Source organism: Helianthus annuus, chromosome 15, assembly GCF_002127325.2.
Source record: "Helianthus annuus cultivar XRQ/B chromosome 15, HanXRQr2.0-SUNRISE, whole genome shotgun sequence".
NCBI classification, from domain to species: domain Eukaryota; kingdom Viridiplantae; phylum Streptophyta; class Magnoliopsida; order Asterales; family Asteraceae; genus Helianthus; species Helianthus annuus.
In genome coordinates, this window is record NC_035447.2 from 122,549,907 (window position 1) to 122,566,783 (window position 16,877).

At 36.6% G+C, this 16,877-nt stretch overlaps 1 long non-coding RNA gene across 1 annotated transcript; it reads left to right on the plus strand.

The window, feature by feature from the left end:
- Positions 1-934: 934 nt before the first annotated feature.
- LOC110910274 lies at positions 935-6,829 on the plus strand. The gene is made up of 3 exons (XR_002575964.1): positions 935-1,033; positions 1,600-2,041; positions 6,447-6,829. It is a non-coding gene; the product is annotated as an uncharacterized LOC110910274 (long non-coding RNA).
- The last annotated feature ends 10,048 nt before the right edge of the window (positions 6,830-16,877 follow it).

Genomic DNA, 16,877 nt, shown 5'->3' on the forward strand with positions numbered 1-16,877 from the left:
TTCAAACCCGTTTAGCTAAACAGGTCAGGTTCGGGTCAACCCCGTCAGGTTCACGGGTTAACCCGTTTAGTTTGTCATTTAAAATTTAGGGTGAATTCTGCCAATATTTATAGTTAAGGGTTTACTCTAAACGGGTTCGGGTCAGTTTTATGCCATATTTACATTGATACCGTGTTCTTGAAGCATATATTTAATTAAAAAAATAAGTTTATTGGAGAAAGTTGTTTATATGACCTGTCTTAAATCGTCATTTATCTTTAATGATATTCAAAAAGCTATGTTTGTAAATAGATATTTCTTGTATATTAATTAATCGTTTGTGTCCTTCAAGAGTATTTTTTTTGAACGGCAAATTTGGATCACTGACGGACCACTAGAGTATCATCGTGCTACGAGCAGAACCACCCGATCATATCCATCTCCACTAGGCAATAATGCCTATACACCAATTCAGGAGGAAACCCAATAAATCTGGGAAAACCCCCTTTGTGGGAATCGAACCCATGACCTAATAGTCATAAGCCTTATCTCACCCCCAAGATACCACTAGGCTATAATGCCATGGGTGTCCTTCAAGAGTATTAATACTGGATATGATTTAACGCTGAATAAAGAATCTTTTTTTTGAGAAGATTATTTACTTTTTTTTTTTATTTTGTTTGTAGATTTTCTTAGACAACAATTAATGTTAATTCTTTAAGGCTGTAGGGTATGGGGAACGTCCCCCACCCCGTCGAGCTCCGGCGACGCCGGCACACCACGCCGCCCCCCTCCCGTCCCGTCCTCAGCGGCAGCATCTGGACGTTGGCGACGAAGCAAATCTGGTGGGCCCCCTTTGTTTGTGTCAAATAAACATGGATCAACGACCAAATCTTATTTAGAATCAGAACAATCAGTGGACAAATCGAAGATCGGAAGACTATTCGAAGGTAAAGTTGGGTTCGTTACAGCTTAAACTCAAGGTATAGGTTTCAGTATCGCTCACCGGTTAGGTTTAGAAGGTGCTTTAGTCGTTATCTCCTCTCGTCGACAGGTTTTTCTCCGTTAATCTTCGATTTGTTTACTTTTTTTTTTTTTTGTAATAATCGAGTGTGATAAGCACTAGTTGATGCTCAATTGTTTGCTTTTGGTTAGAAAACACAAGTTAGGCTTACGTGTTGTACTGGGATTTCTGTTTTTGAAGGTGAATTGTATGTAAATTTGTGATGATTCTTTGTTTTGATTGTTTATGTGAGTAGTTTGTTTATTTTTATTTTTTGTAATAATCGAGTATGAAAGCAGTAATTGAAGCTCAATGGTTTGTTTCTGGTTAGAAAACACAAGCTAGGGTTACATGTTGTGCTGTAGTTTCTGTTTTTGAAGGTGAATCGAGCGTAGTGAAGCTTAATTGTTTGTTTCTGATCTGAAAACAGAGATTTAAGTTTAGTATGGTACTGAGATTTGTGTTTTTGAAGGTGAATCGAGCACTAATTGAAGCTTAATTGTTTGTTTCTGATCTGAAATTAGAGATTTAGGTTCAGTGTTGTACTGAGATTTGTGTTTGTGAACGTGATTATGATGTGTTTCGTTGTTTGATTATTTATGCGAGTTGAAATGAAGCTTAATTTAGGTTGCGTGTTCTACTGGAATTGATGTTTCCAAAGATCAAACTGTTAAAAGACTTCCAAAGAGTGTTGGCTATGTGCAATCAAGCCACAAACTTTCTCGCTTTGGTCGTGAGAAGTTGAATCTCAAAGATAAATATAGCGGTAACGACGGTGTGAAGTTTGAAGAAACCAAGTCTGAGGACACCAACGTAGCGAGTGATTCACTGGTTGAAAAACATGAAAGTGTTGCAAAAGAATCTAATGGAGTTGCTTGTAATACATATAACAACAGGTGTCTGACGTATACGTTCAGCAGGCGGCATAAGAAGGTTTTATCATCTAAATCTGGGAACTATTCTTCTCATGGAAACAGTTGTAACCATGAAAACAAGAATCCTGATCTGATTGAAGATTCATCTAGCGATAGCCAAAACATGATGGACATTGCTTGCCAGGTTAGTTTTCTCTTCACCAAATTTCTTTCAACACCATAATTGAAGTTATTCACCCCTTAAAGTAAGTCATATATTTTAGAATCGATTATCAGATGCACCATAATGTTCATTGCTGGGATTCTTATAAATTTGTGTGATAAGAATAGCATATTTTGACCAGTATAGTTTTGGGCCTCAAGTCTTGTTGTCACACCCCGACCGCGTGTAACATGCAACCGCGGCGGAAAACGTCGGGGAGTGTTGTGGACAGAATTAATTGTTATACAACCATGGAAATTAAAGTCACATTTTATTTATCAAACACGGGTGTTACATTGTCTTAAAAGGAAGTACAGAATTCAAAACATAGTTATACTAGTTCTATCTTCATTTTTAGTCTCTAAGGCACAGGTCCGCCCTAGTATCGTGATCAACATCTTATGGAACAGCTCCTGAAAACACATGTGAAAGTAGGTACGTCAGCATAAAAATGCCTGTGAGATACATAGGTTTTGTGAAAGTGGGATTCATGACTTGAGTTTTAAAGAAATGTTTAATAACAGTCAGTCATGAACCTTGTAATTTGTCTCGCTTTGTAAACCATTTGAAAAACGATAATATCAGATGATATGTATAGATGAACGTAAGTTAAATGAATAACCTAGTAAAATGAGTCGAATAAGATAAGTTGTTTTGTAAGACAATGTTTTATGAAAGGTATGTTATTTGTGTAAAATGTTATATGTCTAAACTGAAATGATTTAGATAACGCTAGGGTATGTAATATTATACAAACATTTATATATAGGAAGTACCAGCGGCGTATCCACCATGTTTGCATCATATTACATACTCCACGTTACTCAAACCATTTACCCAAACCATCCACCATGTAAGATTGTTCTTGTATAACTCAATTGTCAAGTGTTATTGTGTAAACCATGTCAAATGTCTATGTTCAATGTAAACCACCAAATGTGTATGTCAATGTCAACGTGTTTATGTTCAATGTAAATCATGTAATGTGTATCCCAAGATGTATCATGTACGGTAAGCGAAATGTATCAACTTAAACCATATGTAAAATGCACAAGACAAGTCGTTGAAGTAAAATGTGGTTTAAATCAACGTTATGTTCTGTGGAAAAATGCATGCTCTATTGATATTAACATCTATGCGGTATTGTGAAATATGCATACATCCAAGCCTTGAGACTGTGGCGATAAACCCTTAAACAAATTAAAGGTTTATCTAAGTTATGTATATCGAATTCGGTCATTCCTTACAATCCTATCAAACCCAGGATTTCAGGAACGGGAGTTGTCAATTCCTATGGTACCACTACCTACTAACGAACGGCGTGATCAATGTTAATGAATGTATTGTCCCATGTTAAACAAACCAAATGTCATAACAAAATGAAGGCATGTGATGTAAACAATTGTACTAAGTATGCTAAGTAAACATACGAAGCAGAAATGTTTATGTAAATCAATGTGTCCATATGCTGAGTAAACATATGCAACAGAAATGTTCATGTAAATCAATGTGTCCATATGCTGAGTAAACATATGCAACAGAAATTTTCATGTAAATCAATGTGTCCATATGCTGAGTAAACATATGCAACAGAAATGTTCATGTAAATCAATGTGTCCATATGCTGAGTAAACATATGCAACAGAAATGTTCATGTAAATCAATGTGTCCATATGCTGAGTAAACATATGCAACAGAAATGTTTATGTAAATCAATGTGTCCATATGCTGAGTAAACATATGCAACAGAAATGTTCATGTAAATCAATGTGTCCATATGCTGAGTAAACATATGCAACAGAAATGTTCATGTAAATCAATGTGTCCATATGCTGAGTAAACATATGCAACAGAAATGTTCATGTAAATCAATGTGTCCATATGCTGAGTAAACATATGCACCAGAAATGTTCATGTAAATCAATGTGTCCATATGCTGAGTAAACATATGCAACAGAAATGTTCATGTAAATCAACGTGTCCATATGCTGAGTAAACATATGCAACAGAAATGTAATGTAAATCAATGTACTAAGTACGCACACAATGGGCATACATAGCATGAAATGTAATGAAATCGTGTACTATAATGTACTAACAACATAGCAGGCATATGATGTGAAAACATGGAAAGCATGAAAGTAACAAGTAGGCACATGTGTTTCACCCCAAAACAGTTTAGAAAACAGTAAAAGAGGGGTTCAATGTACTCACCTGAGATTGCTTTGAGTTCTTGTATAATAATCAAACAATGCTAGATCACGGAATATCAAACGGCACCTAATAGGTAGCTATGTTAATATACCGGACCTAAATCGGAAGGATCGAATAGTATGCGGGTTCGTAAACCAAACGAGTATGGAGACTCGTGTAATATGGTTTAACAAAGCCTACATACTAAAATGAAACCTAACCTAAGTGCTTGCGACCCATTACGACCCGTTTAGGTAGCTTATGCTACCTTACGCGTCGTTCGCGTAGAACGCATTTGGAACGCCTAACATCGTGACCACAAGGTATAACCTCGGAAGGTTATAGCTATGGTCACCTAATGTGTTTGGTCGGATCCTAATGATCGACCAAATGGGTCAGATTCGAAAGTATAAGCGATGGTTTAGATCGCTTACCTTACGACCCTATATAAGCACTATACTAAAAGTGACGAGCTAAGCATGTTAGAACATGCTTAACTAAGTTTAGAAAACAGGTTTGGCATCAAAGCAAATGGCTTTGATGCTCACGAGTAGTTTGGTTACAAAATATGCAAGAATGCACATTTTGGCCGAAACTACGACTCGTCACTGAGCCTAGATAACGTGGTAATCAGTAGGTATAGTCACTACGGACTATAACCATCGTGATCACGCTCACGTTATGAAGTTCTAATGAACTTCGGGTTGACCATAGGCTGGTCAATGCAGAAAGTCAACAAAACGTTGACTTTCGGACTCGAAAAGCGAATAAAAGAACGAAAGAATACTTACGGAGGGTCCCCGAATGCTAATCTAGATCAAAATGGCTCAGGTATGAAACAATGGTTCCAACTTAGAGCCTTTAGATCAGATTGTGTGAGTTTTTAGCAAAATGGGGGGGGGGGTATTTATAGGAAAGGCAAAGCCGTTAGGATCGTTTCTTGGTTTTCGTGCCACGATCCTAAGCGTCCACTTGTCAAAATGTTGTGGTTACTGAAAATGGCCCTTGGCTCTTGATTGGGTGAAAGGGCATTGCCCCTTGAACGAACGAAAGGCCAACTGCAAGTGGATTCAATGAATCTGCTGTACTGGGGACTCCTTACGGACCGTATGGGTTTTGGCTTACGGTCCGTAAGCCCTTAGTTTGGCAGATTTACAGTTTTGGTCCCTGCAGCTCTGAAACTTGGTATTTGATGCATTTTTGACACGTTTAAGCCCCGTTAACCCCATTTCAAAGCTCTAAAATGAAGTTAAAGTATAGGGAACTTAAAATGTGCTCAAAAATATCCCGGATGTCGGTTCGTTTGGCCGTACGGTCGCGATGTTCGGTTAATTACGACGGAATGCGCATAAGCGCGAAAGACGATCCAAATTGCGCGACGAATGGATTTTTCTCATGCCATACACTAAGGCATAATATAAGGATGCTTACATAAATTTTTGGATGTCCGAAGGTATTCAGAACGTAAGTTATGCGTAAAAGTGCAAACTTGTGCACTTTTTGACACTTTTAGCCCCTGAATGATCCAAAAGTTTGTTTTAGCATACCAAACCCCTCAAAGCCTATTTCTAAGCTATGTAAAGGATATTTATGGTATGTTTAACTTATGGACATGTTCCGGAATGTTCTTTACAGTTCAAATTGGCATACTTTCACAGTTTGTCAAGTTTAGTCCCTGTAAGCGAATTAACTTGTTTTTTGCCATACCAAAGCCTTCAAAACTTACTTCTAAGTTATGTAAAGGTTATTTAAGGTATGTTGAGTATATGTTGATGTTCCGAAGTATTTGTCGCATTAAACTGAGTATGTTTACGCACCAGTTTGCGTATAACTCTCCAGAAAGCGATGTAGAGTTTGAAATTGAACAAAAGTCAAAACATGAAAAATGTAAAACACAACCAAACAAACATTGGGATGAAATAACATTGTTTTATTGATAACTGAACTGTTCATAATGATTATAAGCACAAATGTTACACTTGTCCTCTGATTGCCTGCTGCACAATCCGTTTTATGGTCAGAACTAGATAGACTTAACATTCAATCCATTTAATGACTACAATTAGATTGAAGTATAGAATCTCCAACATTTTGGGGCCAACGGGTTTGATTTCCATCTAACTTGTCAATAGAAGTTTTTTTTTTCATTTCAAATTTAAACTAAACTTAACGATTACATTTCTAATTTGTGCAGTTAATATCCTTGTCCGCGAATCGTAGTTGGTGAAGGCATTTAGTGCTTCAAAATGTGATATGCAAGCAATGGTGTGTGAAGTTTTTGAGGTGTTGGTCTAAATCATGCAACAGGATGCAGGTATCTCCTTTGCTTGGAAGAAGTACATATTTTGATCATCCATCCTTATCACTTGGAAATTATGATGCCAATCTACTTTGGCTAGTCGAATCTAGTTGCCAACTCAGTCGTCACTTTCCAGTTTAGGTTTAGACTCGTATCGTTATGTTTTTAAAGTATATGAAATTTTTGAGTTCTTTTTGGATGTAATAATGTGGTATTTTATAATTTTTCTAATCATGTAATCAAACTTAACGATATATATCACCACATACTTGTAATCATATCAATTACTTCATTTTGGTATAGTTATCTCAATATTAAACACAACTTAAATAATCAATACTTAGGATATGGAGGACTGGTAGAATAAGTGGATCACAACATGGATCCCTTCAACAACCCGAACAACCCGAATGTCCCCAACAACCCGAATAATCCCAACAACCCGACGGAACCTAATGTTTTTTCGGTTCCAGGTTATTTTTTTTAAGTTTATGTAATGGTTTTTAATATTAATAAAAATATTTTGTTAATTTATTTGTTAAATGTAAAAAAAAAAGTAGAAAATTAAAAAAATAAAAAACATAAAAGTGGTGGGGTAGGATCATCTAGGACCATCCTCCATATCCTCTAGTTTTGTGGGATGGACCATCCTTGGGAGGACTATGATGTGGCGCCTACGTAGCGGATCATCCTCCAAGGAAGGACCATCACCATACCCTCTAGCCTAATGTCTTGTGTTGAGTTAGCTCTGCATATTTTGGAATGGAGAATTCTAACAATGGAGTATTTGTCATTAATGATAACGCGACATTATCTGTAGCAACAAGAATGAGAAATTTAAGTTCTGTATAGAGTTATTTTGAAATGTTAGAACCAAAACCAGGAGAAGAGTTGAGTTGTAAATGTAAAAAATGTGGAATGAAATTCAAAGCTTCAAGCAAAATTGGTATTAGCAATCTAAAAAGACAGGGTCAAGTTATTCTACAAAGGCTTCTAATTGTAAGAAGTGTAAGAAGGATTTATAGAGTGACAAGTGTCCAATAAGCTAAAACTAAACCCATTACATCACCACCAAAAACCTAAACACCCACCCCCACCCCACCCCACCACCACCTAAAAACCTAAACACCCCCCCCCCCCCAAAAAAAAACCTAACCCTCCCCCCACCCAAAAACCTAAATCACCCCCCCCCCCCCCCGCGGCAAAAAAAAAAAAAAAAACAAAAAAAAACTATACCTCACCAAAAAAACCCCCAAAAAACCCCACCCCCACCCCCAAAAAACCTAACCCCCCACCCCCACCCCACCACCACCCAAAAACCTAAACCCCCACCTCCACCCCCTTGGCAAAAAAAATTTTTTTTTTTTTGGGTGGGTGATGTGGGGGGGGGGGTTAGGTTTTTGGTGGTGGTGAATGTTTAAGGTTTTTTTTTTTTTTTTTTTTTTTTTTTTGTAGTGAGGTTTTTTTGTGTAGTGGGTTTTTTTTGGTTATTTGACACTTGTCACTCTACAAATTCTTCTTACACTTCTTACAATTAGGATTCTTTGTATTTAATCCTAATCCTAAAAAGACAAATGCAAAAGTGTGTTAAAATGATGACTGGCAATGCTGAGATATGAACAAATTTGAAAACAAAAGACTTTTGAAGTGCTGTGTTTTTATTCTGTGGTTTTCTTTTCATTTCTTTTTGGAAATTTTGTATTAGAAATTTTAGTACCACTTGATAATACATTATTGGAGACTTGAAGGATGTTACTTGGAAATTTTTTTTTAAGTAATTGACCTAATATTTTTTGTTTTTGATGTTATATTTTAAACATAGAATAAATATGTAAAAAATTAAAAAAAGTTTAGGGTCAAATGGGTTGTGTTCGGGTCAACTTGCTAATCTTCGTGTCAGATTCGGGTTTATATGCCTGACACGATTTTCGGGTTCGAGTCGGGTTCGGGATCGTATAAATTTTCGGGTTCAGGTTGGGTTGGACCTGCCAACATGCGAACCCGGCCCGTTAAGCACCCCTATCCGTAGTCATAAAGCCCCTTTATGGGCGTTATGCGACACGTGTCGTGCCACGTCACACAGAGGCTTTATGGGGCGTTATGTCACTAGAGCCCGTAGTCATAAAGTCCTTACCTCATCATTAATTTTCATTTTTATTAATTAATTAAAAAACCACTTAGCTATTTTTTATTAGTCCATTTTTGAAAACAAACCTCCATACCGACGCTATATCTATAACGCTGCACCCTCTTTTTGCCCCATAACGCCGCCCGTCGTGGTGTTCGGGGCGTTATGGGGCGTTATGAGAGAAAAAAAACCAAACATCACGCCCCACTACAGGGGGTCTAATAAATAAATACGAAAAAATCACAGGTCGTTTTAAATAATATATAATATAATTCATTTTATAATAAAGCGAAATGATGGATTAAATATGACAAAATTTTAAATTACAATATAAAAGTTCTTTTTGTTCTTTATTATTTCTGTTGTACGTGAGACTTGAAATCTTGAATCTAAGACTTTCAAATTTAAGTGTACTTAAAGGATTTTGCCTTTGTCAATGGGTCACCAACCTCATTGGTAAGTATGAAACCTATAAGCAATCTATAAATCTCTAATATTTCTTTGTACACCATATTTGTCGTCTTATTTGTAATATTTTCATCTTTGTCTAATATTAGTAACTTGACTTCGGTCTTTTTTTTATTCTTGATAGTATCACTTACAACTATCATGAGCAAAAACCGATTCTTTTAAGTACAATGAAACCTTGGATAGTGATTGTGTGTCACTTTTATTAATAATCATTTGCAAAACATAAAAGTGCTGTTTATTATTAAGATACGCAAACATTTTAAATATGGAAATGATGTTAATTATCATTCAAGATTTTATTAAAAAATAATAATAACAATATACAAAATATAATAATTATTATATTAATTTATTTAAACAAAAAACAATTGAAACTATACTGATTGCGTAAAATATATATTATAATTTTTATAAGTCTGTTTATATTAGTTAAAATTATAGATTATATTTTAAAAGGTCATTGTATTTATTAAGCGTATTTATTAAGATTTGTGTGGAGGAATGACCCGGCTCGGTCATTCCGGGTTGGGCAAACCATCATTAAATATGGAATAATAATAAAGATACGCAAGATATTCCCATGCAAATATAGTTTCGGTGCAATCTTCGAAAAGATAGGAGATGCGACCAACCGACTCTCCAATTTAAGGGGAAACCCTAATTCGCCAGAACCTATAAATAGAGGACGAAATCATAAGGTACATTCATTCAATCTCTCTATCTTAAACACTTATTCTCCCATCTACGAGTACTTATTCTCACGTCGAAGGGTGGTTACAGGAATAACCCCATTCCTGTAACGAGTCCTAACAATGTTCTGTTTTGCAGAGTAACGTTGAGACCATCTACGATCGGATCATCTAGCATAGTGACGTATAATCAGGTAACTTTTATACATTGGCGCCATCCGTGGGACGTAATACTGAGAATCCATTACCATGATGAATGGTTCGAATGTTAGTTCTGCAGTAACTAGCGTCGTTCCGGCTCCTACCGGCCAAGAAGGTGTGTTTTCAACAAACGTGACTACGACAGTTTCTTCTCTGGCGATTACGAGGTCCTTGAACATGGAATTTGATGCTGAGATGCCGCCAGGGTATGCAGGTGGGTTCGTTAGTGCGGCGGTCACAGGTGCGGGATCCTCAACTCAAAGTACAAGGTTGACTCAACCTCTGACTGCATTCGCAACGATGATGGTTACTCTACCGATTTCACACATGCAAATACCAGCTTGCCGATGTTTACACCAGCCCCAAGTCCAAGGGATTACTAATATCAACCGTCTCAGCCTGTCTACACATCCGTTGTCGGGACAACGGCTCAAGTCTATCCACCCGCAGACAACTTTCAGTTTCCACCAGTATATTCAGCGACTTTAACCGTGGCGATGTCCACCCCGCCCCATCAGCCGATGATGATGCCGCGAGCCGTAAAACATGCTCCCATAACACCCGGGAGTCAAGTATATGTTTCGCCCAATTATTACATGCCGCCACAGATGTACGGTTTTGGAAGTCCATATGAAGGAAACTAGTCAGCACAGTGGGGGTACATATCCCACACTGGGCAACGCGATCACAACTATGACCCCCGCGGGAAACACTTCTAACGCAAGACAACAACCTGTTTACGCGCAAACTGGACCACTACCGGCGGCGTCAGCAGTCATCCCCCCCAGCTACTCAGGGTTCACCTGTGGTGATTCCAGTGGACTCGGAGGATGATGAGCTAACTAGACCATACAACTCGGATGAAACCACGTTTAGATCAAAGTTCTCCTAACGGATAGCAGAAGCTCCAATCAAGGAAAAACCAAAGATGCCACCAACGGTGGGCAAGTACGGCGTGACTAGTGACCCGGATGATCATATCAACTTTTTCCAAAGTGTAGGAGAGGTGGCTGTATGGCCAATGCCTCTGTGGTGTAAAATGTTTTTCCAGACTTTGTAGGCGCAACCCTAGTTTGGTGGGACAGTTTGCCAATCGGGGGGATTGACAGTTTGTGTCACGCCCTGACTTTTGCGGAAGCGTGATTTGGTGTGACTTGCTTAATATCATTGCATTCAACCATAACAAACAACTATATGATAAAACCAAGATGTTCATCCATATATAGTTTTCAAAATAATACAACCGTCATTATTTAACATCAAACTAAGACTTCAAGTTTAGATCACATGACAACCAAAGCTTAAAGTTCCATACTGGACTTCACAAAAGATACTAATAAAAGGGAGCCTTTGAACCATGTATTCTATCAAGGATAAAACACATGATTCAACCCTTCAGTACTGGATGACATCTTTTATTAAAAACACAACTTGAAATCTTGAACGCCCGCCAGATCCCTAACCGCTTTCCTGAAATACATGTAGTTTGAAAACATCAACAAACGTTGAGCGAGTTCATGTGTTTAGTATGTGTGCACGAATAAACCTTGAAAACATTTGTAAGTATGTATGTATGTACTTGAAAACCGGTATGAAAGCGACAAGGAAAAAGATCAATTAATGTGTAGCTAATACATTAATATTTGTGACGTGATGCAGGAAGGCTCAAACCTAGCAGATTTTGTCTCCGGCAATAAGACATGGTCACCACATGGTCCACTCGGCGGGCGCATGGTTGGGGCTCGCTACACCCAAATAGATCTATCACTCATGTCCCTCGGTCCTACTACGAGGATTAATGGTCTTAAGCGCTATACCCACCACTCACATGATCTAGCAGTACCTTTCCTTAGCTAACAATACCACATATATACGTTTGTAAAAAGTTTGTAACATGTACTTCACCCCCGAAGTTATAAAACTGAAAACAGTTAAAAGAAAAGGGGGAACATGAACTCACAATTTTGCGTTCTTCGTATTCAATGTAACTCAAAGCTTCTTCTAGAACGCACGACTACCTACATGCGTACTACGGTTCATTAGACGGGTGGGTTGTGCCTTGACCTTGGTCTTATTTAGTATTTTTGAGTTACGTTTCTTTGTGTCATCAATGTTATTCCAAGTATATAATTATTCGTCAAAATAATAAATATTTTAACTTAAATTATATTTATTAAATTTTGGAATAATTGTTAAAGTAATATATTTCAACTTGTTACTTTCCAAGTATTTATACATGCATATCCTTCCCAAGGATGAGTGCATTTGTATTTGTATTCTTATATTTGTATATTTTTTGCCATGTAACGGTGTCGTATTCCGGAGTGTATTTATACGTACGAAAATACGTATTTTCTTGTAATTGTTAAGTATTCTTATACTTAATTAATTTTTTTGTATTAACTTTTCCGGAATAATATCTCTAATAAAAATACATCAATATATATTTCCAAAATATATGTTTTAAGAAATATCACTTAGAAAAATTATTTATAATTTTTCCCTTGGCAAAAATATTTATAAATTTCATTCAAGTCTCAAAAATAATATATTTTCAAGTCTAACGTAGAAAATATATATGAACCCATTTTTCATCCAAAATAATATGTTTCAAGTTTGTTTAAAAAATACATTTTCTCCCAAAAATAACGTATTTCATGTGTGTTTGAGAAAATATATATATTTCTTCCAAAAATATTACATTTTCCAATAATTCCAAGAAAATATATATATATATTTTTACTTGCCAAAAATAATATAGTTTCTCCTTGTCAAAAATATGATATAATCTTGTAATAAGTGTAAAAATCATATTTTGTTTCCTTGGTGTCCAAAATATTATTTACCAAAAATATACTTGTGAATAAGTTTTCCGGAATATTTCTGCGAGTTATATTCCTTTGTTTGGTTCCACCAACAAGTTGGGTATTATTTGTATATTTATTCCTTGGACTTTTGGTAATATTTTGGATTGTAATTCTTTGGTATTTTGATGAGTTATATTATTTCAAGTCCTAAAATAATATAACTAATACACATATTATACAAATAATCACACACATGGTGACTTCTAAATATATATTTCCTAAATACATATTTAGTCACTTTTATTTATAAAAACCAACCTCCAATATTTATAATTTTTGTAACAAATATTATGGCAAACTTTATATAAAAATACATGGTTTAAAATATACCTGTAAATATTTGTTTAAAAATATTTTTCTAAGTGTTAAATTTCTAGCAAAATTTTGCCATAGTTTCCCCTAAAAATGGAGGTTTCCATACCTTGAAGGCATATCATTTTCTTTTTGTAAATCAACACAATCAATCATCAATCAACAATAAACAATCTACACTTACCAACTTTGCCAAAAACAAGCATAAACTACCACTTCATGAACTTGAAAATTTACAAAAATGTGTAGTAACTTACTAGTGTGTTTAGTAAGCCTAGTTACCTTTTAAAGTGTGGTTGATTCTTTAAAAACATCATTTTTGAAGAATCTAGATCTTTACAACTTATAATCATATTTTTCTAAAAATGCTTCTTCATGGATTTTTCTTGTCACATATGTGCTTCTACACTTTATTAACCACCAAAAATGAGGGTTATTTATTTAAGAACCAAGATTAAGTAAAACTTGTATTTTTAACTTTGTTTCTCGAAAAAAAATCATCTTTGACATTTTAGATCTACAAGACTTACATCTCATTTTAATCATTATTTCACAAGAAAACAATATATTCTTTCAATTTCATGTCTTTCATGAGGATGATCTATTACTCTTTAACATTTTCATCCTCTCATCTTGCTAGATTACGTTTTTAATCATGATCTAGCAAGATCATATGAAGATCTACATCACTATCATAAGAAATCAATCATCAAGTATCACAACAACACTAAACAACATGATTTCTTTAAGATTTCTTATAATTTTAAGCTTATGTTCATGTTTCATCTTCTTGTTCCTTAGTGTTCTTCATGATAATCAACATGTATCATCTTTTAACCACTTAAACAAGATGTAAAATGAAAAGATTAGTGTTCTTACTACTAGCTCAAGGCTAGGGATGATCAAGAGAGGAAAATAGGTGGATAAAAGCAAATGGTGAAGGTCCTTTAGCTTCCGAAAGCTCCAAGCTTCCTTATACGGCTTCTAACACCATTGAGTAGTAGTGGAATGGATGAAACAAGATTGAAGATGATGGATGTGAGGGGTGTGGGTTACGGCCGTGAGGTAAGGGGAGAGGGGAGAAGGATGTGGGTGTTGAGTTGTGAAGTAATGTGAAGGTGAAGATCTCTTGGTTAACTTATAAACACCAACTTCTCAAGATCTAGTGTATATTATGCTTAAAAAGGGTGGAACAAGATCTAATTAATTAATCCAATAAAATCTTGGGTGGGCCATGCTTGTCCAGCCGATTATAGGTGGGGGGTATATGTGTAGATTGTAACCATAAGTTAGTTATTTAGGTTAGAATCCAAGTATTAGTTAGGGATTTAGTTACTAGATATTTATATAGGGTGTTATGATGTTCGGGGACCATAACTAGCTTGGTATAAGTTAAAATAGTGCTTCTAGTGTAAATTTGATGTTTCGGGTAGTGTCCGGTTGTTCGGTTGGTTACCGGTTCGTTAAGGTGCTAAACTTTGCAGTTTAGTGTGCTTTATGTTACCTTTTGTGACAGTTTTGATTCCCGACACTTAGGAAAGTATTCAGGACCATTTAACCATATTTTTGCATGATATTAGTGTGTTTAAATGCTAAACTTGCTGATTTTCTGCAGAATTCTGTAGTTTATGTGAGTTTTAGGCACTTTACGGCACTTAAACTATCACTAGGAAGGTAGTTTTATGATCCTTACTTTCCTACACGCTATACAAGTGTAACTCTTGGTTTCCGACTCATTCTGTGTCTCAATACCATATCTGTCTATGTACTGAACTTCGTCAGCATTTTTCTGATTTGTCTAATAACTGTGCTGCCGGAGTTTCGTGCATCATTCGAATCAACAAAGTTTGTATGCAGTAATGATATATCATTTGCAATATATGATGCACATGTATGTATATGGCAATAATCAGGAAGCAGTTCAAGTAATTAATTGAAATTCAGCACAGTCATTAAGCATTAATCATTGTCTAATAATTGTACGGATGCATGCAAATTTGACAGTTGTCACAGTTTGCCAATCGGGAGGATTGATAGTTTTGATGAATTAGTCATAAAGTTTTCACAGCAATTAAGTCAACAGCAAAGGCATACCAAAGACCGAAACGAGCAACTGCATATACGTCTACGAGATAACGAGACAGTGGAGAATTTTCTAACCAGGTTCAATAAGGAAAGCATAGCAATACCGGGACTAACCCAGGACTTGGCAAATGGAGCTTTCTTGCATGGAGAGAATGACGACGAGCTCCTCAGGTAACTACATGACATAAATGGGGTCCCAGACACCATAGAATAGATCATGAGGATCGCCAAAATTCATGTGAGACAGAAAAAATCAATAATAGCAAGCCATGCAGCAAACAAAAAGAAAGAGCCTTCAAAGTGTATGATGATACAGACCGCCGTGGAGAAAAATCAAAAGTCAAAGTGGAAGGTTCCTGAGGGGCAGTAACACTGAGTCCCAAGAGAGATATAATAGACCGCGAGGCATGCCAGGGAGAACTGAGGTCTCTCCAAATCGGGAAAAGTCAGACTTTCATGTACTTAGAAAAACGCCGGCTGAAATTTTGGCCTCGGAGAACCTCAAGCTTAATCCACCAAAGCCTTTAAAGGACTCGTCTAGAAAGATTCTTCCAAATATTGCAAGTACCATAAGGGGCGTGGTCACGATACAAATGACTGTCATAAATTGAAAAAGCAAATTGAATATTATGTTAAGTCAGGCAAGTTAGCCCACCTGGTTAAGGATATTAAGCAAGGCCCTTTACCTGTTAAGGATGAGGATGGCAAGTCTGGAAGAAAACAACGCGATATGAACATGGTATAAGTGGAAGACGGACGAGGAAATAAACAGGGCATCGAAATCCTGGAGCCATGGATGTTGGTCGATATGTGAACGGAGCCGTGACTACGGGATACTCACCTTAGCGAGGATCTCCTCATCATCACCACTGCGGTGGGTGTTGGATCAAATTGGAGAATGATGTTATCAGCTAAGGCGGCTTTAATTGGGGATCTTATTGTTCGTATGTTGTAGCAAGTATAATTATTATTATTGTATGTTTTAGTGAGTTTAGTAGGTTTTCCAAGCAAGAGGCGGATGCTTGGAGGACAAGGCTCAAGGATCTATATATAGGGAACTACACCTCATTTGTTAGCGTGTGCATTTGTGAGCCACCACCCCGGGGGAGCTCACCCGGGGTGGATGATTATCCTTAAACATTAGGGGTCTTAAGAGAGTCGATTAGGCGCCCCTGGGTTCGTGAGCTTTAGAGTGTCATAGGTAATAGTTTCTCAAATTGCTGGGGTAGTTCTAATTTCGGTATGGAGTTCGTCGTGTCAGTGGGGCAATCCGGGGGGTTTGGTCTATATGTAGGATCCTTGTCGATTTATGTTTAGCAGTGTTGTAAAAATATGAATTATTTGCTTATAAAGAGGAAGATTAAAGGTTGAAGTGAAGTTTTAAACATTATCCACGTCTATGCGCTAAAAGGGTTGGTGGCCAAAAAGACTCTGTAGGATCTCATTCAGGCCGAGATAGATAATTTGCCTGGGCTGTGGTTTTTAGGGGGTGATTTTAACTTTGTGAGAATTTCGGAAGAAAGGTTATATTGTGCATTCAAATCGTCTTGTGCTAGAAACTTCAATTCTTTTA